Below are 26,006 nucleotides of genomic sequence, written 5' to 3'. Positions count from 1 at the left end.
TAAACACGAGTACACAAAATTCGGTGTTGATCTTTTCCAGTGCGTCTCCGTTGCGTCTACGCTACGTCAAACTAACTTAAATTTTATCAGAAAAGTAGTTTCAAACCGCGAGATAGCGCTACCGTCGAAACTCACAGCCAATAAACAACTGTCACGTCAGTCGCAAAAGTGAGGTTGCACCAGTTACGTTGACACATGAGCATGTTACCGTTTTCGGCAGGAGTTTCGCTTCTGTATGGTTATTTATTCTGTGGCATTGCACGTCTGACGTCATACCAGGTGAAGTCACATCATACCAACACAAAAAGTTGTACAGTTGAGTCCGCGAGTCTTTACCAGAGATATGTAAAGAGAATAGATCTGGCTAGGGATATGCCACCCAATGCATCGGGGTGTAACGCCGATATTAAGTACGGTGGTCTAGCTATCTTTGTCTGTCGCGTGAGTGTATCAACCAAGAGATGGGAGCAGTGATGTGGGAGAGATCACATCACTGGGTGGGAGTAACGGAACACACAGGCGGCGGCCATCATATGCTAGAGAGAGAAAGTTAAGCGCCGGTAGAGAAGATAGATAAACCACCGACCCGAGCTGCTCCGCGAAGTTGGCCAAATCTATGTGTATAAGATCTTTGGTCTTTACCCGTGCGTCATTAATAGGGCTTTTCATCGATTGTCATGTGTTGTATAATCTGTGTACTTATAATATTAATATACGCGGATGACACGGATTATACGACATAATAATATGATAGAAGCTCGAAACAAATGACTGTGAATGAAAAGCCCTATACCTGGCGAGATAAAACAAATACTTTTTATTAAGCATCATTCTCTTTCACGCATGAAATTAACGACAAACCAGCTGCCGCCTGTTATTAAGTAAAAACACATGTTATTTTTATGAACGATTTAGACTCAGTGCATAGAAAGGGGCCGTACAATAATCACGTGACGCTCGAAAGGTGGGGAGGGGTCTATAAAAAATCACGAAATGTCTCAATCCACGTGATATACGTGGTCTTAAACCTAAAAATGTATCACCAACGGGGAGGGAGGGGGTTAAAAAATGCTAAAAAACCTCACGTGATTAATGGACGGCCCCAAAAGAGATAGGTACCTACAAAGAAAGACGATTGGGGATGTCTTCACATATTTAAGTACAATTTCTGACGTTTTGGTTTGTTTACTTTTGTGGCTGTCAGTTTGTTGATTTTTTTGCTGTTATTTTGTCGAATTTTTGCATTTTGAAGTTCTTTTATAGTACACAAACAGTTGTTTTCACAACTAATTTTATATTGGAGTTAGAAATTGTGTGATAAGTATATGTTATTTTACGATACATTTTGACAACGTATAAAGCTAACCTCATTGTTGACACAGTTGAATGGTTGTGTTTAAGGTTCCGCTTTATTGAATTTCCGGTTATTGAATTTTTTTATAAATTGTTTATTTATTTATTAATCAATGATAATAAAATAATTTATTAAACTACTTCAAATGTAGTTGTAATTATGCACCAAAATTTTAAAGCAAAACTTAAATTTGACATTCTATTTATTTGATAACGTCAAATTTTATACTATAACCCATGATCGGAATAATATCCACTTGCCGTTGCGTTTAGTCTGTGGTTTAGTAAATTTCCGACTTATTTCGTATGCTTTAAATGATGACGCACGGATAAAGACTCGCGGACTCAACTGTAGGTCTGTTCCTTGTAGAATCATTAGCCAAGTAGACTTGGCCGCAGAGATATGTTTACAACACGATACACAGAGAACCGGTATGCCGATTGTTGTCGCTAAATTTGGTTCTGCCGCGCAGCACGTCACGTGGGTGGCGTGGTCACGTCATCTTCATCGGCCGGATCTTCGTCGGTCAAAATGTTACTACATAGCAAATAAAGGATCCTTTATTACAGGATACTTTAATAAAGGACAAATACAGGACGGGTCTAAAAGAGAGTTGCGGTTAAAACTCGCCCTGATGGAATACAATGTTGCCTAATTTACTGTTCCGTTCCGTCACAAATCGTCTGTCATTCAAGTCATTCTGCCAAAAACAAATTTGTTTGGTTTTGTTTTCAAAATTGTTGAAGTTCTATTTTCTATTTGGTTCTATTTTTTAGTCATGAAGTTAAGTAGTATCGTGGGATATTTGAAGTTCTTGGGTACTGAAAATTCAAGAAGTTTTAGAAGGAAAACAAGTTTTAAACTCTGGTCATCTTATTTTGGCTGGAAAAATAGATGAAAGTTCTCAGCATACCATCAAAATATATGGTTTATTCCTTCAGTAAGGTCCAATCCCCACGAAATTAAAGGAACCCTATCTTTCACAAATGGCATGAGTATTAGCCAAATGTTATGTTCTTGTAAAGCAGAAAATAGTGGAAAATGTAAACATGTCTACTCTTGCTAAATTTAAGTATAAGGTATGTAAAGTTCCAAAAATAAATGCAATCATGAAAGGAATATTTTTGATTTTACATTGATATTGTTTTAGGGAAGATGTGAAATTAATGGAACATTCAGTACATGAGTTGAAAAAAATGTTAACAAATTGGCAAATGAAGACCATTTTTAATTGATCTAAACCTTTATAGAAACAAAGTATATGGTTAATATAAAATATTACCTGCCTGAAGTAACCTGGTGTACAAATCAATAGTAACCATAATTTTTATTCCCAGGGCCAGTGAGAAACAATGTGCATTTCATTTCTAAGTGTTCTAAGGAAAGATCTTGTAAGCATAAATAGATCTGTACAATGAAGATTAACCTAATCTGTTTAACCATTGAAATTATTGTATTGTTATAAAAATAATAAATCTCCATTTCATATTATGTACACTTACATACATTAGCCTGGAATTTCATTGTGTCTACAGTAGTGGCCATAGTCACAAACCTACCCTAGTCTACGGAGGTACTGTCTTTCGCAGATGTGGTAATACCGGGTTTGATACATTATTGCTAAATAAAGTTTGTGAATAGTAACTTTTCACAAAGTAGACAGTTTTAATAGTTTTCACTGTACTTAAATCTTTTTTACATTCAGTGGTAATAACATTATATTTTGTTTTGGTATTTAAATTTACCTAAATATTTACAGAAATATGCTATACTAAATTCAAGATGCAGTAGAAATAAACAAACCAAAACACGTTAAATGCTACTATGAGCACTCCGAAATCATAATTTACAATGTACAGTAGACTCTCATAAGTTCGGCCTCGGTTAGTTCGGTCTCTGCTTAGTCCGGCCGGCTCTCTGAGCATTAGTCACACACTTTGCACATCAAAAATCATTAGAAAAGAAAATTCAGAAAAAAATTACTGACTTTTTTTAAGTGTTTAAGAAGCCAAACCACCAATGTGCAATATTTTTAAATTTTATTAGGCCTAGAGTTCTGTAAGTATTGCTTTATAGTATTTTTGTAACGGTCTATCTTTTCAAATGTGTTAAATATGTCAGAGTATTCCTCTGTGTTGTCTTCTACTTAATGTACAAGTGTTTTGTTTTTGCTAGATCCATACAAACAATAAATGGGCATTTTTTAGATAAGCATCGGTTAGTTCGGCCACTTTTAAGTTCGGCCTAGGGTCCGGTCCCGAGGTGGCCGAACTTAAGGGAGTCTACTGTATATACATTGTAAATCCCAAATCATGATTTCCAAAGTTTATACATTGTAAATTATGATTCGGGAGTGCTCCTAATAGTAGTATTTAACTTGTCTTGATTTGTTTATTTCTACTGAATCTTAATTTTAAATTTAGTGTAGATGTATCCATCATAGGACTCTTACTTATAGATGCAATAAAATTATTGCATCATAAAAATATAAAATCATTGCTTTATTTTCATTTTAAATGTTATACTTCCAGTATTGTATGTAGTACCTAGTATTAAAACAGATATTTTTAATTAAAAATATAAGTATCTTATTTTTGTAATGAACAACATTAAATTTACTTCTTGCGGGAGTAGAAAAAAGTTATAGTAAATATTTTTAACTCGTTTAGCTTTTGATGATATTTGCCATACGTTTGTGTAAGACATGTTTAACGAGTAGTCTAAGGGCATATTATTATGCTTTGTTATACAAAATAGACATAAAATTTTGAAACTTTCAGCTTCACTTTTTCATTGTTTCAATATTAAATCCCAAATTTAGACTCTCCACCATTTTCTCATAAAAAAGTATGTTCAGTTTTTACCCCAGGTAGACCGAAACCACCAAAAAATTGATGTTACTAAATGTGTTTCATCAGATACACAAAATAAATGCAACTGATTATGTGCAGATAGTGGTGTCCCTTTTAATTTTTATTCCTAAAAACTTTACTGTTAAACCAAAGTTTTAGTTAAAAAAAAAAACAAAATGTTTGCTTTCTGTGTGGAGTTACAAAAATAAGTTGAAATGCTATTTAATTTCGTATTATATCCTGGTGATCCTCTGCCATACTAATTTTACATTGTTCTTACATGCAAGCATTTGTAAATTAATTTACCATTAAAGGGCGGCCCAAGGTATATTCATCTTAAATGGGTGGTTGTAGTTTTGTATATTTTATTTTTATTTTAGTTTTGTAATATTTTTAAGAACAAATAAAATAATTATAATTATTCTGAACTGTTGTTTCTTTATCAAACTTCTTTTTTTTTGAAAAAAGTATCAACAAATCCATATATTTAAATTCAATATAAATGTAAATTTTATAGATAGAATTTACATAAAATAAGAATTTTTCATGAATGTTCTTTCAGTTTATCTATTCTTCTTGTCTTTTTTCCTTATGCCTATTACGGTGTCGAATTATGGTCCGTTGTTTCTTTCACCCATTTTTCTACACTTTTCTGTTTTTGGCTAGGCTTTTCATTTCTTCTTTCGTTTTCCCTCGTACATGTACTATATCCTCTATTTGATCCCTCCAATTCTTTCGAGGATGTCCTCTTCTCCTTTTTGTTGTGTTTCCCATTTCCAGAATTTTCCTGGCCATCCTTTCTGGTTTCATTCTTATGATATGTCCATACCATTCCAGTTGTTTATTTTGGATGTGATATAATATTGGCTCTATTTCTGTTCTTCTTCATTTCTTATTCTACCCCATTTTCATTTTCCTGCAATCATTCTTAAGTGTTTCATCTCCATTGCTTCTATTTTTGACCCATGTTTCTTCTGTATTGTCCAATTTTCACTTGTATAGGTTATTACTGGTCTTGTTATTGTATTATGCATCTGCCTTTTCACTTCCATTTGTATGTCTTTATGTCCTAGTATGGGTTTATTTAAGGTATTAAATATTCATGTCGATTTGTTTCCTTCGTTTGCTATTTCAGCGTCTATTTTCCCGTCGTCAGTTATTATACTCCCTACCTAGGTATTCATAGGTTGATACTTTTTTTAATGTTACCTGATTGCACTTTATTTCTCTGTTGTTTAGGCCTTCCTTGTTATTTATCATCATTGTTTTGGTTATCTCTTAAGCTTTCGTTTCATTTTTCTGTATGCCTTACACCTTATTACTATTAATCCATATCATTTGTTCCTTTTTTTGTTCTTCAGTTTTACTACATCCTTCCTGGCTCTTGACATTTGAACACTTCAACAAAAAAAATTATAGACATCAATTTCAATCCTATTCTTTAATTAATAGGCGCGTTCCAAGTGACATGAAAACCGTCCTTCATACTGCCCTCGTCATGCGCATTATAAAAAATGCGTTCCAAGCGAACATGAACGATGATTGGTATCGTACACCGTGTTGTTCCAAGCGATCCATGTACCGCTTCGAAATCGGTAAAGTCCACTTTACATCAACAATAAATTGGACAAGAAATTGACCAAGTTATTCAAGGCCAAATTTGACGTGTAAAAGCACACTTTGACATCTAAGTTTGTTCGTTATAAACTTCACGTGAAGAAATTGACGAAAAAGAAAATTGTTCTATTTTTTCATTTATTTGGCGTGAATTCAGTGTCACCAACCTGTGTCCATTTGGCGGGAAGTGGAAGTAGAGCTGTAGAGCTTTTTGTTTATTATTATTTGTTGAGGTTGAGTCTTTCATCCTTTCATGTTCATGACAACCTAAAAATTTTGATTGGAAAATGCATATAAGATAAGGGGGTGGGAAAATGGAAATTAGTGGCTTTTTTGCAGTTCTGTCTGTTAGTTTTGCTCTGGCTGGGTCTCTTTTGTTTAAACAATTATGTAAGTATTATAAAAACGTTTTCAATTTTCTGTATTCTTTAGGAAACGAATTATTTATGCATATTATTACCTGTAAATAGTAGTACCTATTTCCTATTTCTTTTGATTTTTAATTGTAAAGAATAGAAAAATTACCATTCATTTTAATTTTTTAGAATCAGCTGAAAGTGGTCTACAAAAAAACCAGGAAGGAAACGTATTATAGCCTTGTTGTGGCTATGAAAGGCAAAAGAAAGATACCTATAAAAAGTGTATTGACTAGTTGGAAGAAACTCCACATTGTCGATGCATAATAAGATATTACTTTATAAACAAATATCAAGACCTAGGAATGGAACCTGGATAATATAGTCATCAAGAAGATAGCAGGAGGTCATGAGCAACAACAACTTCATAAGTATGAGAATATTGAGGAAATCCAGCTCCTCGATATCTACTACTGGACAAACTAGAAGATTGAAGAGGACAAAGCCTTTTGAACTAGTTTGAGTGATAGGTGATAGTGAAAAGCAGAGCGTAGTGCTTGTGTGCCTGTGTATGTTAGAATAGTGCACGATCTTGTTAGATTAGATAAGAGACGCTATAGGGTAAGCTCTTCATTTTAAGGAACAGTAGTAATTTAGGTTAAATTAAAATTGCTCATTGGTCAGTTATGACCAGATTGTAATTCTCTGATGTTTGGCAAAAAGGGCTGAAGTCAGAATTGCACATCAATAATGTTTTGATGATTTCTGGACCATAAAAAAAGTGTTGCAGACTTAAACTGTATGTACCAATAAAAAGAGCCGATTTTTCTGGTCCAGAAATCATCAAAACATTATCGATGTGCAATTCTGACTTAAGCCCTTTTTCCCAAACATCAGAGAATTGCAATGTACAATTCAATACAAATGAATCATCATCGTAGTGATGATTATGGAAAAAAATATATATATATAGAAATATATATATTTTGTGCAATAAAAATGTTTATATTTATCAAGGATGTATTATTTGGTATGGCCACATATACTTCTGGTATATCGTCGGTGATGTGACAATACCTCCTATCTGCTTTTTCATGAATTTTGTAGGAGACGAAAAACCATTTTTAGGGTCATCTGTTTTCACATGTAAATTTTGACATGTTTTGTAGTAAATAGATAATTGAATTTACTACAAAACATGTCAAAAAATATCATATGAAAACAGGAGGTGACTGTAAAAAAAGTTTTTAGTCTCTCTTACAAAATGGTTAACAGTTAATAGAGAGACAGATAATCGAGGTTCCACTGTATAGTGAAATTTGGACACCCGACACCCCATACAAATTTTATGGGGGTTTTGTTCGTTTAAACCCCCCCCCCCCCCCAAACTTTTGTTTAAGTTACAATTGAATTATTATTGTGGTACTATTAAACACAATGTTTTTAAAACTTTTTTGCCTCTTAGTACTTTTTTGAAGTCAGTTTTTATCGTGATATTTTGAATATTTGTCAAATCCACCACATATTTGTATATGGTTAAGTACGATTGTAGAGACTACTAATATGAAAATTTATTTATGATTTACATTTTTAGGTATATTTTGAACCATTTTAAAAAGATGCCATATCTTGATAAAAAGAGCTTTATCGAAAAAATAGAAAGAGGTAAAAAAGTTTTAAAAACACAGTGTTTAACTAATGGTACCGCAGAAATAATTTAATTGGAACATACCCAAAAGTTTGGGGGGGTTAAAGGGAACAAAACCCCCATAAAATTTTTATGGGGTGCACAAATTTCACTATAATTTTTCTTTAAGATGTTACTGCAATAATATTGCTTCATGTCCATTTTCAATAAAAAATCTTTAATAGTTTTCGATATATTCGAAAAAATCGAATTTTCATTTTGTATCTTCAAAGGGCTGTAACTTTTTTTGTGTGCATATTTGTACTAAGGTAAGTTAGGTTCATTCAAATTATTTTTGGTCCCAGAATATGTGATTTAATTTACGACCAATCTTTTCGGGACACCCTGTATAATAAATGGGATTAGCTGGCTTAAAAATTCATAATCTACGTTCTGTAGAAAATATACAGTTTTTGGTTTCTTTTTAACTAGATCTTAATATCTAACCAAGCATTTTAAGACCTTTTTATTATTTTTTCGATGATATATTCATGTTTTTAGTTTGTTCAAAATATTCTAGATGATTGTACACTATAATAGATAGCCAACTAAATAAACACAAAAATTTTATTTTTGTTACAGCCTGTATATAAGTTTACCTATATATACAGTGCATTACGCACCACCTTAAAAATTGGGCATTTTTGATGTCTCGAATTTCCTAAACCTGTTGTCCCATCTAAGTGATTTTTTTATAATAATATAGCCTGAGGCTATAGGTTACTGCCTTATGCTTGTCATGCACGGGGAGCTATACTGTAATATATATTATATCACGTCGCTCTCTATAGTAATGAGTGAGCCTGCACATACGGAACCATTAGTTCCCTGTCTGCAGGCTCACTCATTACTATAGAGAGCGATATGATATAATATACATATATTACAGTATAGCTACCAGTGCATGACAAGCTTAAGGATGTAACCTATAGCCTAGGCTATATTATAAAAAAATCACTCAGATGAGACAACAGGTTTAGAAAAATCGAGACATCAAAAATGCCCTATTTTTAAGGTGGTGCGTTAATTTCTTGGAGAAGTGTATTGTAATTTAATGTAAATAATGTAATATCCAATAATTGTAATTTAATATAAGATGTAATATAAGTTCCTTAAAAATATATTTTTTATTTCCCACCATACATTCTCCACAGGTCTAAATATCGATGCTAGACGTCCACTGGAGGTCCTCTCAGGACGTTAGATGGACGTTCGGCAGCAAGACATTGGACCAAACTGGGACATCCTATGAAGGTCCAATTGACATTCACTGAACGTCCCCTCGGACGTTAGGTGGACGTCCATTGGACGTTTGGCAATGTGGCATTTGGACCAAAATAGGACGTCCTGTTAAGGTCCAATTTACGTCCCCTAGGACGTCCGATTAAGGTCCAATGTACGTCCCTTCGGACCTTAAGTGGACGTCCAACAGACATTCGGTAGCGCGACATTTGGACCAAAATAGGACGTTCCTTGGACGAAAACGGACCTCCCTAAAGTCTGTGAAGGACATCCTTGTGCTATTAGGGATGTAGGTATATAGTATCTTTATTCTATTATATTCTACTCTATTTCAAACCTATTCTATATAAGTATATACACATTACACCTATTATCATCATCATCATTCTCTTTGCCTTATCCCTATGCAGTGTCGGCTTCCCTAATTGCATTTCTCCACACAATTCTATCTTGATTCATATCAATGTTAATCCCCTTTACCAACATGTCCTGCCTTATCGTCTTCTTTGGTCTTCCTCTCCTACTCCTTCCAGGAATCTGCACTTCAGCTATTCTTCGTATTGGGTGATTAACGTCTCGATGTTGAACATGACCAAACCATCTTAACTTATGCTCTCTCATTTTGGCATCAATTGGTGCCACACCTAGACTTCCCCTAATATACTCATATCTAATTTTATCCTTCTTTGTCACTCCACTCATCCATCTAAGCATTCTCATTTCCACCACATGCATTCGTTGTTCCGCTTTCTTTTTCACTGCCCAACATTCAGTTCCGCGCATCATAGCCGGTCTTGTGGCTGTTTTATAGAATTTTCCCTTCAGCTTCATTGGAATTTTTCTGTCACAACACACCACTCGCTTCTTTCCACTTCATCCATCCAGCCCTAATTCTACTGCATGCATCTCCATCTATTTCTCCATTACTCTGTAATACCGATCCTAGGTACTTAAAACTATTGCTTTTCACAATCATTTCACCTATTATATTATATTTTACTTTATTCTATACTATATATCTATTCTAATCTATCTATATATTTCATTTAATCTGTTACATTCTACTCTATTCTGTTTTAAATCAAATACTTTATTAGTAAGTATCTACATATATATTACATCTATTCTATTATATTCTACTCTATTCTATTTCAGTTTATTTTATACTATATATCTATTCTAATCTATCTCTCTATTTTATTTATTTTATTAATCTGTTCTATTCTATTCTCTTTCAAATCAAACACTTTACTCAAACAAAGAAACAAACGACATTCAAAAGCTTCTAATAAAAAAATCATTGCATTGGTACTACTGAAAATATTGACATTTTTACAACATTTATTCCAAGTTCCTTCAATTTTTTTGAGGACAAGAAAATTTTGCTTTCAAGAAATTCACGAATTTATTGGCGTCAAGTTAATAACGAACAAACTTGGATGTCAAATTGTGCTTTGAGAACACGTCAAATTTGGCCTTGAATAACTTGGTCAATTTATTGTTGATGTAAAGTGCACTTTACATCAACAATAAATTGAACAATAAATTGACCAAGTTATTCAAGGCCAAATTTGACGTGTTCTCAAAGCACAATTTGACATCCATATTTGTTCGTTATTAACTTGACGTCAATAAATTCGTGAATTTCTTGAAAGCAAAATTTTCTTGTCCTCAAAAAAATTGAAGGAACTTGGAATAAATGTTGTAAAAATGTCAATATCTTCAGTAGTACCAATGCAATGATTTTTTTATTAGAAGCTTTTGAATGTCGTTAGTTTCTTTGTTTGAGTAAAGTGTTTGATTTGAAACAGAATAGAATAGAACAGATTAATAAAATAGAGAGATAGATTAGAATAGATATATAGTATAGAATAAACTTGAAATAGAATATAATAGAAATAGATGTAATATATATGTAGATACATACTTACTAATAAAGTATTTGATTTAAAACAGAATAGAGTAGAATGTAACAGATTAAATGAAATATATAGATAGATTAGAATAGATATATAGTATAGAATAAAGTAAAATATAATATAATAGGTGAAATGATTGTGAAAGCAATAGTTTTAAGTACCTACTATCGGTATTACAGAGTAATGGAGAAATAGATGGATATGCATGCAGTAGAATTAGGGCTGGATGGATGAAGTGGAAAGAAGCGAGTGGTGTGTTGTGTGACAGAAAAATTCCAATTAAGCTGAAGGGAAAATTCTATAAAACAGCCATAAGACCGGCTATGATGCACGGAACTGAATGTTGGGCAGTGAAAAAGAAAGCGGAACAACGAATGCATGTGGTGGAAATGAGAATGCTTAGATGGATGAGTGGAGTGACAAAGAAGGATAAAATTAGAAATGAGTATATTAGGGGAAGTCTAGGTGTGGCACCAATTGATGCCAAAATGAGAGAGCATGGGTTAAGATGGTTTGGTCATGTTCAACATCGAGACGTTAATCACCCAATACGAAGAATAGCTGAAGTGCAGATTCCTGGAAGGAGTAGGAGAGGAAGACCAAAGAAGACGATAAGGCAGGACATGTTGGTAAAGGGGATTAACATTGATATGACTCAAGATAGAATTGTGTGGAGAAATGCAATTAGGGAAGCCGACACTGCATAGGGATAAGGCAAAGAGAATGATGATGATGATAATAGGTGTAATGTGTAGATACTTATATAGAATAGGTTTGAAATAGAGTAGAATATAATAGAATAAAGAGACTATATACATCCCTAATAGCACAAGGATGTCCTTCACGGACTTTAGGGAGGTCCGTTTTCGTCCAAGGAACGTCCTATTTTGGTCCAAATGTCGTGCTACCGAATGTCCGTTGGACATCCACTTAAGGTCCGAAGGGACGTACTTTGGACCTTAACAGGACATCCTATTTTGGTCCAAATGCCACGTTGCCAAACGTCCACCTAACGTCCGAGGGGACGTTCAGTGAATGTCAATTGGACCTTCATAGGACGTCCCAGTTTGGTCCAATGTCTTGCTGCCGAACGTCCATCTAACGTCCTGAGAGGACCTCCGGTGGATGTCTAGCATCGATATTTAGACCTGTGGAGAATGTATGGTGGGAAATAAAAAATAAATTTTTAAGGAACTTATATTACATCTTATATTAAATTACAATTATTGGATATTACATTATTTACATTAAATTACAATACACTTCTCCAAGAAATTAACGCACCACCTTAAAAATAGGGCATTTTTGATGTCTCGAATTTTCTAAACCTGTTGTCCCATCTGAGTGATTTTTTTATAATATAGCCTAGGCTATAGGTTACATCCTTAAGCTTGTCATGCACTGGGAGCTATACTGTAATATATGTATATTATATCATATCGCTCTCTATAGTAATGAGTGAGCCTGCAGACAGGGAACTAATGGTTCCGTATGTGCAGTCTCACTCATTACTCATTACTATAGAGAGCGATGTGATATAATATATATTACAGTATAGCTCCCCGTGCATGACAAGCATAAGGCAGTAACCTATAGCCTCAGGCTATATTATTATAAAAAAATCACTTAGATTGGACAACAGGTTTAGGAAATTCGAGACATCGAAAATGCCCAATTTTTAAGGTGGTGCATAATGCACTGTATATATAGGTAAACTTATATACAGGCTGTAACAAAAATAAAATTTTTGTGTTTATTTAGTTGGCTATCTATTATAGTGTACAATCATCTAGAATATTTTGAACAAACTAAAAACACGAATATATCATCGAAAAATTAATAAAAATGTCTTAAAATGCTTGGTTATATATTAAGATCTAGTTAAAAAGAAACCAAAAACTGGATATTTTCTACAGAACGTAGATTATGAATTTTTAAGCCAGCTAATCCCATTTATTATACAGGGTGTCCCGAAAAGATTGGTCGTAAATTAAATCACATATTCTGGGACCAAAAATAATTAAATAATTTGAATGAACCTAACTTACCTTAGTACAAATATGCACACAAAAAAAGTTACAGCCCTTTGAAGATACAAAATAAAAATTGATTTTTTCGAATATATCGAAAACTATTAAAGATTTTTTATTGAAAATGGACATGAAGCAATATTATTGCAGTAACATCTTAAAGAAAAATTATAGTGAAATTTGTGCACCCCATAAAAATTTTATGGGGGTTTTGTTCCCTTTAACCCCCCAAACTTTTGGGTACGTTCCAATTAAATTATTTCTGCGGTACCATTAGTTAAACACTGTGTTTTTAAAACTTTTTTACCTCGTTTTATATTTTTTCGATAAAGCTCTTTTTATCAAGATATGGCTTCTTTTTAAAATGGTTCAAAATATACCTAAAAATGTAAATCATAAATAAATTTTCATATTATTAGTCTCTACAATCGTACTTAACCATATACAAATATGTGGTGGATTTGACAAATATTCAAAATATCACGATAAAAACTGACTTCAAAAAAGTACTAAGAGGCAAAAAAGTTTTAAAAACATTGTGTTTAATAGTACCACAATAATAATTCAATTGTAACTTACACAAAAGTTTGGGGGGGTTTAAACGAACAAAACCCCCATAAAATTTGTATGGGGTGTCGGGTGTCCAAATTTCACTATACAGTGGAACCTTGATTATCTGTCTCTCTATTAACTGTCACCTCTGTTAACCGTTTTGTAAGAGAGACTAAAAACTTTTTTTACAGTCACCTCCTGTTTTCATATGATATTTTTTGACATGTTTTGTAGTAAATTCAATTATCTATTTACTACAAAACATGTCAAAATTTACATGTGAAAACAGAGATGACCCTAAAAATGGTTTTTCGTCTCCTACAAAATTCATGAAAAAGCAGATAGGAGGTATTGTCACATCACCGACGATATACCAGAAGTATATGTGGCAATACCAAATAATACATCCTTGATAAATATAAACATTTTTATTGCACAAAATCTTGTCATATATTTTTTTCCATAATCATCACTACGATGATGATTCATTTGTATTGAATTGTACATTGCAATTTTCTGATGTTTGGGAAAAAGGGCTTAAGTCAGAATTGCACATCGATAATGTTTTGATGATTTCTGGACCAGAAAAATCGGCTCTTTTTATTGGTACATACAGTTTAAGTCTGCAACACTTTTTTTATGGTCCAGAAATCATCAAAACATTATTGATGTGCAATTCTGACTTAAGCCCTTTTTGCCAAACATCAGAGAATTACAATCTGGTCATAACTGACCAATGAGCAATTTTAATTTAACCTAAATTACTACTGTTCCTTAAAATGAAGAGCTTACCCCATAGCGTCTCTTATCTAATCTAACAAGATCGTGCACTATTCTAACATACACAGGCACACAAGCACTACGCTCTGCTTTTCACTATCACCTATCACTCAAACTAGTTCAAAAGGCTTTGTCCTCTTCAATCTTCTAGTTTGTCCAGTAGTAAATATGAGGAGCTGGATTTCCTCAATATTCTCATACTTATGAAGTTGTTGTTGCTCATGACTTCCTGCTATCTTCTTGATGACTATATTATCCAGGTTCCATTCCTAGGTCTTGATATTTGTTTATAAAGTAATATCTTATTATGCATCGACAATGTGGACTTTCTTCCAACTAGTCAATACACTTTTTATAGGTATCTTTCTTTTGCCTTTCATAGCCACAAGGCTATAATACGTTTCCTTCCTGGTTTTTTTGTAGACCACTTTCAGCTGATTCTAAAAAATTAAAATGAATGGTAATTTTTCTATTCTTTACAATTAAAAATCAAAAGAAATAGGTACTACTATTTACAGGTAATAATATGCATAAATAATTCGTTTCCTAAAGAATACAGAAAATTGAAAACGTTTTTATAATACTTACATAATTGTTTAAACAAAAGAGACCCAGCCAGAGCAAAACGCAAAACTAACAGACAGAACTGCAAAAAAAAGCCACTAATTTCCATTTTTCCACCCCCTTATCTTATATGCATTTTCCAATCAAAATTTTTAGGTTGTCCCCTAATAACACAAAACATTCCATGAATGTTCCTAGAATGTACACACAGGACATTGAAAACATTCCTGGAATGTCCCCAAATGCACACGAATGTCCCTGGAAAGTACCAGGAAAGTGCTGTGTCAGCATTTTAAATATTCTTAGAATGTTCTGTTGGAACATTCCATGAATGTCTACGAATGTTCTTTGGACATTCACAGTCTATTTTTTAGACTGAATGTCTTGTTGGAACATTCCATGAATGTTCTTTGGACATTCACAGTATATTTTTAGACTGAATGTCTTGTTAGAACATTCCATGAATGTCTACGAACGTTCTTTGAACATTCACAGTATATTTTTTAGACATTCACTGAAATATATCGTCAGTAATGTGACAATACCTCCTATATGTTTTTTCATGAGGTTTGCAGGAGACGAAAAACATTTTTTAAGGTCACTTTCTGGTTTCGTACGTATTCTGACTTTTTTTGTAGTAAATAGATAGTTGAATTTACTGCAAAACAAGTCAAAAAATATATGAAAACAGGAGGTGGCCGAAACAAGTTTTTAGTCTATCTTACAAATCTCTTGAAAAAAACAGATAGGAGGTACTGTCACATCACTGACGATATATGGCCATACCAAATAATACATCCTTGATAAATATAAACATTTTTATTGCAAAAAATCTTTACATACATTTTTTAATGTAATTTGCTGACATTCCTAAATATTATAAAAAAATGTGTCACATTTGCTTTGTAAACCTTTCTTTTGCTTTTCGTAGCCACATATTCCGTTTCCTTTCTGGTTTTTTGTAGACCACTTCTCTCAGCTGATTCTAAAAGAAAATAAAATAAAAGGTAATTTTTCTATCCTTTACAATTAACAATCAGAAGAAATATTATTTACAGGTAATAATATGCATAAATAATAATAATAAAAAAATAAATATTAAATAATATTTAAATAAATAATAAATAATATTTAATAAATAAAATAATAATAATGAACATTTTGTATTTTGACGACATCCGATGTGGAAGTAGAAACCTTAATAAAATTATTTTTTCAAGTAAATTGTGGCTTATTTCCCCATTAGAATAATTAATTACAAAAAAGCCACAAAGAAATAGATTTTTCACAAACAAATAAGTATTTAGTATTCATTATATTTATTGTTTTTATTATTTACTTTAATGTCCTACTGGTACATTATTTGAAAAATAATGACATTTCGAAGTCTGTTAAGTACGATATAACGCCCTTGGGCATTAAATTTAAATAACGACTTAGATACTGTCAAGTTGACAAATATCAACCTAAGTAAAACTATGGTTACCACAATTACGTTACTACTGTTACTGGTAAATGTACTTATTTAAAAACTAATCAATTCAAAATTCATTCAAATTTTTCGCATATAAAGAATAATTTAGTCGGGCATTAAACGTTGAAGGCACCACAGGTATTATAATAATAACGCTTTCGGTCAACGTATATCCCTATAATACCCTTGGTACCTTAATAACTGTAACATAAGATTATACCTTAATTCTTGTTTTCGATTTCTGATGTTTTTATTTATTTACATTGAATATTAATCTGTTTTGTTGTATAATCTACTTCGCAATAATTATGTGATATATTTGACTTAAAATGAATTCAAAAATTTTTTGTAGTTGGGCAACAATGTCAACTTAGATCTCCGATGTAGATAATGAATTACAACAGTATCTATATTGTACGGACTGTATTATTAATTAGGTTATGCATATACCTGTGTGACATAAGCTATTGGAACAGCACAGTCTCTCAAACGAACAGATGAAAGTGAAGTTCTGTCAATATCTTTTTCTAAAAAGTGTTTTGAACATACTCCTCTATTAACAAATCTGATCTATACTTCATGTCTTCTTCGCAGGATCTTCTGGAAAGCTAAAAATACAAAATATATGCATTACTAAGCATTATTAACAAATTTTAGTTTTAAATAAAAAATATGATTAATGAACTCACAAAATTATTATAAAACAGCTTAGAAATTGTTTATTAGTATAGTCGGTTCCCCAAACTCAGACACAACTGGCTAGTGATTTTAGTAGGTAATTTTTTTTGTTTTTGGCCAATTTTGCCAAAATTACAGTAATTAGTACTGAGACTGAGTTTAGCAAATCGACTATAATATTCTGTGTATTCATTAGTTGGTACTGCATATTATAGTGTGTGGTCTACCATCCTATTTATAAACGCATACACTAGCAAAAACGCAAAAAGAATTATTTTAGTTTTACAAATCCTTTTGTTATTACCTATCTCTATTTACTATTTTAGTTAGGAATAAGCGAAGTTTGTGGCTTATTCACAATTATTATTAAAATAATAAATGGATATGACCAATTATTAACTTATAAAATAAAATAATAATTCTTCTGATTTATGCCTTTTATTCACTTTGTTATATCTACGTTACTTAAAAGATTTTTTATGAATAGTATTATTAGGGCCGGTTGTTCGAACGCTAATCAACAATGATCATTATCAAATAATTAATTACTGTCAATGTCAATTGTTAAAACATAATTAATTACAATTCTGAAACTATAATCAATTAATATAACAATAATTATTAACATAATTAATAATAAATCTCATAATTGTAATTAATTATGTTTTCAGCAACCCAAACAAAGTTGACATTGACAGTTTTGGTGACAGTAATTAAATATTTAATAATGATCATTGTTGATTGTTCGAATTAGGGTATTAATAGTATTAATTTATTTTCTGAAATACAGGGCATGCTTTCGTTTACATATTTGCATACTAACCTTTTAATAGGGCTTTTCATTCACAGTCATTTGTTTTGAGCTTCTGTCATAATTGAAACGTTATTCCTGCAGATTTTTTTATCTACATTTGTTTCTGCTACTCCAACTGCGTTAAAAACAGGACACCATTTTATGCACTATGTTAATAATACTATTAAAGCTATTATAAAAGTATCCGAATTAAAAAAATATTCTTACAAAGCACAAATAATACAAACAACTAAAAACAATCCACGGCAAGGCAAGGTCGCCAAGATGAAGATGCCAAGATGGCCGAAGCGAGGTCGTTGGTTGGTCGTTTTTAGTCACGTGATGCCCTCTCAAGCGCCATGCACAAAAATATATGCACGGCGAATTTGAAAATGAACGCAAAAGAAATAAATATAAATGCCTCTCTTGGGTTTTGCATAAGTTATAAGTATTTTTTTTATTAACAAAATCGCATTCCAAATTGAATATTCGCGAACAATAATTTTTATTACATTTGTATGTTTATAATCTTGGGAAACTCTTTAAATTTGACATATTATTGCACTGTAGGCCTAAAATGTCACTTAGTTTGTCTGGTATGTTATAAGTAATGTTGTATCTCTTACACGTATGTATTATTTCGCAACTTAAAATATAGGAACATTGGTAGTATGTTCACAGAATGTCTTATGGTAACATTCCAGGAATAATTTAAACAGATGTTCACCGAATGTTCCCTAAATGTCCAGGACATTCAAATATTGATAGAACTTTGGTAGTACATTCCTGGAATGTTGTGTGTTGTTAGGGTCATGAACATGAAAGACTCAACCTCAACAAATAATAATAAACAAAAAGCTCTACTTCCACTTCCCGCCAAATGGACACAGGTTGGTGACACTGAATTCACGCCAAATAAAATGAAAAAAATAGAACAATTTTCTTTTTCGTCAATTTCTTCACGTGAAGTTTATAACGAACAAACTTAGATGTCAAAGTGTGCTTTTACACGTCAAATTTGGCCTTGAATAACTTGGTCAATTTCTTGTCCAATTTATTGTTGATGTAAAGTGGACTTAAAGTGCACTTAAGAACGGCCCTTTTGATACATGCCTTCAAGCAGGGGAGAGATTAAATATCCAGCACGCAACCGCGCTGTTGCCAGATTTACATAGCGGGAATTTTAAAATTTCTAATGCGAATTGGTTTAAAATTTGACATCCGAATCTTAACCTTACTTTTGTGATTATTTATTTACAAATGTAAATAAATTAAAACAAGTATTGTATGTACTGTGTTATAATTTAAAACGCTTAATTATGTTAGTCCTAAAAAGATTAAGCCCAAAAGAGATATACTTGTTTACAGTGCAAATTAATGGCAATAGGGATTTACGATTTCATTTGCAGGAAAAACATGGGCAACCTACCCAGTTGGTAAAATTTCAATTCAAAAACTCTTTAGGTAGGTATGGAATAACTTCCACATTATTATTTATTTTTTAAGTATTAAGGTTGATGTTGATATCAAAGGTAGTTTTATGTAGGTAGATATTAGATAAAAGTAAGCTATAAGTAGTATAACCACAGCCTAGGAGGAATTCCTCCTATACTGTGGTATAACCAAGGAATATAGACTGGTATAACTTCCCATGTAATCATCTGTTGTTTTTGTAGATTTTACTGTGTGGATGGCACAGGAAGAGAAACAAAATAATATTCAGTACTGCAGTCACAGGAGTACAAAAACATGAAGCATCTTATTATGTATGTATGCCATTCTCAAACAATAATTATTGTACAAAACAAGATAAAGATAGAGACACAGCTTTAAAATCCCGAGGATCCTGCGAAAAGAAAAGTGAAAATGTCTCAATTAATGTAGTATAGATAGACATTTTTCTTTATTTTAGTATTAAATAATTATTTAGAATATTAATATGTATTAGTTTTAATAGTATTAATATGTATTAGTTTTAATAGTATTAATATGTATTGTATGAATAATTCCCATCATGTATCTGCTAACTAAAGCAACAAAATAAATCAAAATGAAAAAACATTTCAGTGACGTAGCACCTTTACTTTACCTGGCGGCGAGGTGAGTTATTAGGTAAATTCTATTTTCTTACATAATATACTTAAAAATTAATGGTGGTATTATTGTGGTTTATATTGAAAGCTAAAGCAATTAAAATAATTTTTTCTGTTAATTATTTAACACATTCACAGACACGACTGCATATGAAGTCATTTGCTCCATAAGAAGACGTGGCTACAGGCAAAGCGTGTCCGTAAATGTGTTAATAATAATAATTTTACATCTATTGTGTTACACATACATTTTACTATTAAAGACAATTATGAAAATGTCAAAAACGCCCACAAAGTGGCTTTAAGTTTTATTACACAGTATGTGGACTTCAAATAGGACGATTATGTTAAGTATGAGCAGAACAAAGACTAACAATTAATGTTTTATTGTCATAGGTTGTCTTTTTTCATTATATTTAATGCAGCTTTCTTTAAAATTCAGTAATCCATATATTTCAAATCCTTTAACTGACCAGCCAACAGAGTGAAGTCTAAATGACATGTTTTTTTAGTCTTAATTGGTAGGAGACCTAAACATGACCAAAATATGATGTCAGGTTTAATGACCAATTTGCCATCAATAGGGCTTTTCATCGATTGTCATTTGTTTCGAGCTCCTGTCATGTGTCATACAATATTAATATATTTACGCCATACGTCTTTGATTTGTATCATTGGTATTACCAATAACGTATGACGTATATATATTAATATTATGTGACACATGACAGAAGCTCAAAACAAATGACTGTGAATAAAAAGCCCTATTCATCACATCTAACTTGAATGACATTAAATTGAGCAATTAGTGGCAACGTTTTATTGTGGTAATTTTGTGACGTAAGACATCTTTATGACATGTATTTACGTCATATTCAATTGACATCTGTATTACATCAAGTTAGTTTTTGGGTGTACACAACTAAACAACAGTTTTTTTATTGATAGGTTTATTTCGTTAAATCAAAAAAATGAATATAATTAAAATAAGATAAGAATAACAAATATGATTTGCTACCTACAAATGTGTTAGGGCTAAAAAATATAGTATTTTTACTACAAAAGCGATATTACGTAGGTTAAAATTTTTGACGTAAGATAACTGTCAAAACATCAGATTGTGACTTTTCATTATTGCCATGTTTATAATAAAATGACAATAATGAAAAGTCACATTCTAATGTTTTGACAGTTCTCTTACGTCAAAAATTTTGACCTACGTAATATCGCTTTTGTAGTAAAAATACTATACATAAAACATGACATTACACACTTTGACCTAAATCTAAACTAAAAAGTTATTATTGTTATAATCGGAGTTAAAAAATATAGTAACAAAATTTATGAACAGGTTTAACCTTCCGATGACCAACCTTTTTTTTGTTACACGGATGACCAAGGGGGGGGGGGGGAAATGGTCAAAAATAACATTTAACAAAAAAATGAAGTTTTTTTTAATTTTTTTTAAATTTTTTTTATGGCATGGACTTTATGTCATTCAGCCAGTCACAACATGAGTATTAGTGTCATGTGTAGTGTGTATGTTGAGTAAGTGCCTTGTTACTTTGCAAAGTCGACGTCATTAGCGTAACACTACTTGGAATTACACATAATAGACGCTATTTTACTAAACATCAACTTCAGAATATATTTTTTATTCGTAAAATATAGGGAATTCTTTTTATTTCAAAATATGAGGATATCTAGAATGATATTAAAGTCAAATAAAAAAATAATGAGTTAAAAATTGAAAATACTTTTGAATTTATTAAAGAAAAACATAAGCTGGGGTCACAATTTCCCCCGCTTGGTCATCCGAAGGTTAAGACTGTTCAATAAAGTAATTCCTAGCTATAAAAATAGTTTTTACTTATTATATTATATCGATATATTTTTGGCAAAGTAACGTAAGTGACATTTTTGGGGAAAAACATGTTTTTCCATTAAACTAACACTATTATTGTTTAGAAGTTACTACCAAAGTGTAGTAAGCCTAGAATTACTTTAAACATAATATATATGTATAGGCTTACTACACTTTGGCAGTACCTTCTGAACAATAATAGCGTTAGTTTAATGGGAAAAACATGATTTTCAAAAATGTCACTTACGCTACTTTGCCAAAAATGTATCGATATGTCGTATACAAAAGAGGTAATTAAATTTTTATAGATATATTTCCGAAAACATTTGGATCCTGTGCCGCATATGGTTGATTTATTAATTTTCATTATAAAAATAAAATAAGTACATAATTAAGATATTTAATACAAACAAGACAGTTCGAGAATTAATTACTAGACTAGATTACCTAGAGAAAGAGAAGAGAAATATGATTATGTCATCGTAACAGGTTTGGATATAGACGCTGAGGAACCGGAAGTGTTGAAATTGTCTATGGGAAAAAATGATAAACTTTACAGATACAAGTAGAGATTAAATCAGCTCTTAAGATAGAAGAGAGAACATCTCTGCATTTCGTGTACTAATCAAATACTAATATCTAAAAATATTTAAACTGATTGTTGTGCAGGAATATTACAATACATAAAAGTAACATATTTTAAAACACATTATGGGCATATTCAAAAATGTAAGTAAAATATTTACATATACACAATATAATTTAAAATAAAAATGTTACCACTAATCCATTTTTTAAATATTATTGAGAGTTGATTTACTTACAAGAAAAGATAACACGAACATTAAACACTCCTATGACGTTGATTTGAAAGATGGATGTAGGCACAAAGATAACGCAACCAGTGTTCATTTGTGGGTAAGTGAATGCTTACAGACCGGGTTATGTCCAATATTATTTTACAAACAACAGGGCATACTAATTGAATCGTTTATTTCAGAAAGAGGTCAAGTGACAAATCTTGACAAAATGAGTGCAAAAAATTAATTTTTTTTCTTAAACAATTTAACAAGATACATTTTTAAAAAATACAACATTTTTTAACAAATACTCCAGGTTGCTAGGTAGAATTTTTATTTTATATAATGTGATTGTTTGTTGAATGTAAACAGTGTGTAAACTTTATTTTCTCAAAAGTGGATACTTGTGACTTGACCCCTTTCTGAAATAAACGATTCAATTATTGATAATCCTCCCGAATTAAACAATAATGATTTTTGTCTTATGTGTTTCCATGAATACTGTGCAAAAGGAAATATTAATTAAGTTTGGTAAATCGCTTATCGCAACTAATGGAACTCATGGGCTCATAAAAAATACTTTTATTTACCAACTTTTTTTGAAAAAATACATGAGTGTGCTGGTATTATATAGTCAAATGTTTTCATATCAGACATAACTAACACTTTTTACAATGCCTGAATGTAATGGGTTCTGTTCCTAATAGACTGTTATGTCCCTGGTACATAGACAAGGCATGGCAAGTAAATCTTAATGAAATATCTGATTCTGAAAAAATCCTATGTATACAAGACATTGAAAGAGCTGCAATACATGTTAGATTCAGATAGAGTATTAATAGGTGTTTGGGTAAAATTCTAAATGATGCAGATACATACAATTTTGGTAAGTATTTCCAGCAGAACTACTGTAATAACTTCCAACAATGCACCTATTGTTATAGGAAGGATTATGGAATTAAAATACCAATAATATGACCATTGAAAATCAGTTGTTATTGTTTTTAAGGAATAAAACTGTTGAAAGGGTTATAAAGCTTAAAAAAGGTAAACCTGTTGAATGCTCCATAACGTCTAGATACCGAACTGTATTAGCTTGCTATTTTACAAGATAATAATGTGTATATACTAAAAGAAAAAAAAAACTGAATACCTTGTTGAAACACAAAAAAACTTGCTGCTCTAAAAAACTAAATGCAATGTCTGCAATATATGTATACATTCATTTAGTTGTTCCTGTATAGATTATTCAATAAAAAATACCATATATAAACACATTCATTATGTAGCAATGCAAGATACTGCAGATCGCATTCAACCTAAAGACTTTTCATTTTCTAAAAACTAAACGGTGTCAGGTGATGTTGAACAGCTGTTTTCTTATATCTCTACGTACTCTATGTACTCCTGTGACTGCAGTACTGAATATTATTTTGTGTCTCTTCCTGTGCCATCCAGACAGTAAAATCTACAAAAACATAACAGGTGACTACATGGGAAGTTATACTACTCATAGCTTACTTGTATGGGCCATTCCACAAATATATGTCTGTTCCAGACCATCGCAACAACGAATATTTTAATGTGCAACATAAGAAGTATGAAAGTAAATGGCTCTAGAAATTATTCCAATAAACAAGAATGGAATTTGCAATTTAGTTTAGTACTTCTTATGTTGCACACTAAAATATTCGTTGTCGCGATGGTCTGGAACAGATGTATATTCGTGGAATGGCCTCTATCTAGTATCTACCTACATAAAACTACCTTTGAAATCTAACTTTTTGATATCAACATCAACCTTAATACTTAAAAAATAAATAATAATGCGAAAGTTACCCATACTTACCTAAAGAGTTTTTGAATTGCAATTTTACGAACTGGGTAGGTTGCCCATGTTTTTCCTGCAAATGAAATCCTAAATCCCTATTTCCATTAAAAAATCATTTGCACTGTAAACAAGTGTATTTTTGTGGGCTTCATTTTTTTTAAAGACTAACATAATTAAGAGTTTTAAATTATAACACAGTAGGTACATACAATACTTGTTTGAATTTATTTACATATTTGTAAATAAATAATCACAAAAGTAAGGTTAAGATTCCGATTCGAGAAAACACAACTGTCAAATTTTAAACCAACTCGCATTCGAGATTTTAAAATTCCCGCTAATAGAAAATATGTAAATCTGGCAACAGCGCGGTTGCGTGCTGGATATTTAATCTCTCCCTTCAAGCAGAAACTATTTGTACTGACTTGCGCAGTTAGGATTGTTTTTATTTTTACTGGTCACTGCTATGAGATCAGCTGATGATTCAATAATAGAATAATCCACAATTTACGCTATTAGTACCTGTGAATCTTGATTTCCGTTTAAATAATTATTAATTCTTTTTTTTTTCAAATTAATCTTATAAAAATGGATAATTTATTATTTTCTTTTTTCATAGAAGACAACGATTTAATGTCAGATATCGATTCTGGGGAAGGTTTTGAAGCTGAAGTGATGTTTAATGAACATGTTAAGTCCACTTTACATCAACAATAAATTGAACAAGAAATTGACAAAGTTATTTAAGGTCAAATTTGGCTTATACAAAACACAATTCTACATCCAATTTTGCCGTGAATAAAAAGAAAATTGACAAAATAAAACATATCCAATTGTTCTATTTCATCAAATTATTTCACTTTCTTTTACAAACCATACATTTTGTACTCGTCAAATTTGGTATTGAATAACTTTGTCAATTTCTTATTCAATTTATTGTTGATGTAAAGTGGACATTAGAAATATTAATTTTTAACCATAACCATCTAGCAAACTACTAGTGGTACAGTGGTACTCGCACTGAAAATGGCTCAGGCGCAACTCGAACTTGAAATGGTACACGAATTCGTTCCAAGAGGGTTACGTACCGGTAATCCGATCGAGATCGAAAGAAAACCGTTCAAGGGCGATTCTGCGCATTAAAACAGTCCAATCGATTTCGTGGCGGTTCAAGGGATCGTACAAATGTGTCGTCTTGGAACGAACCTAATGTATGGTATAAATGTTATTTGTAGTGTAAAAACAATCATAAAATATTTGCATATTATACATATAATAATTACATACATTTGAACACATCTAAGATGAACGGAATTATCAATCAGTAGCCTCCGTCCTCCATAAATACTGAAAATGAAAATTTATTTTTTAAAGTCTACTGTCCTTGAGTGACTTACTGAAATTTGAATTGCCCGCCAAAAGTGACATTTTTCTTAACCAAAATTTGGCAACACTGTATTCCATCAGGGCGATTTTTAACCGCAGCTTAAAAGAGTGGTATTGCCTTAGACAAGGAAAGA

At 31.7% G+C, this 26,006-nt stretch overlaps 2 long non-coding RNA genes across 2 annotated transcripts; one reads left to right on the top strand and one right to left on the bottom strand.

Moving 5' to 3' along the window:
• The first annotated feature begins 1,847 nt into the window (after positions 1-1,847).
• Positions 1,848-4,634, top strand: LOC126891769 (uncharacterized). Its single transcript, XR_007700555.1, has 2 exons — positions 1,848-2,433; positions 2,505-4,634. It is a non-coding gene; the product is annotated as an uncharacterized LOC126891769 (long non-coding RNA).
• An 11,162-nt stretch (positions 4,635-15,796) lies between these two features.
• Positions 15,797-25,769, bottom strand: LOC126891757 (uncharacterized). Its single transcript, XR_007700541.1, has 4 exons — positions 24,505-25,769; positions 17,929-24,123; positions 16,878-17,035; positions 15,797-15,938 (listed from the first exon to the last, which is right to left on the bottom strand). It is a non-coding gene; the product is annotated as an uncharacterized LOC126891757 (long non-coding RNA).
• Between the last annotated feature and the right edge of the window lie 237 nt (positions 25,770-26,006).

The sequence above is a fragment of the Diabrotica virgifera genome, chromosome 9 (genome assembly GCF_917563875.1).
Source record: "Diabrotica virgifera virgifera chromosome 9, PGI_DIABVI_V3a".
In the NCBI taxonomy this organism is placed as follows: domain Eukaryota; kingdom Metazoa; phylum Arthropoda; class Insecta; order Coleoptera; family Chrysomelidae; genus Diabrotica; species Diabrotica virgifera.
This window is presented reverse-complemented; position numbering and strand designations above follow the sequence as displayed.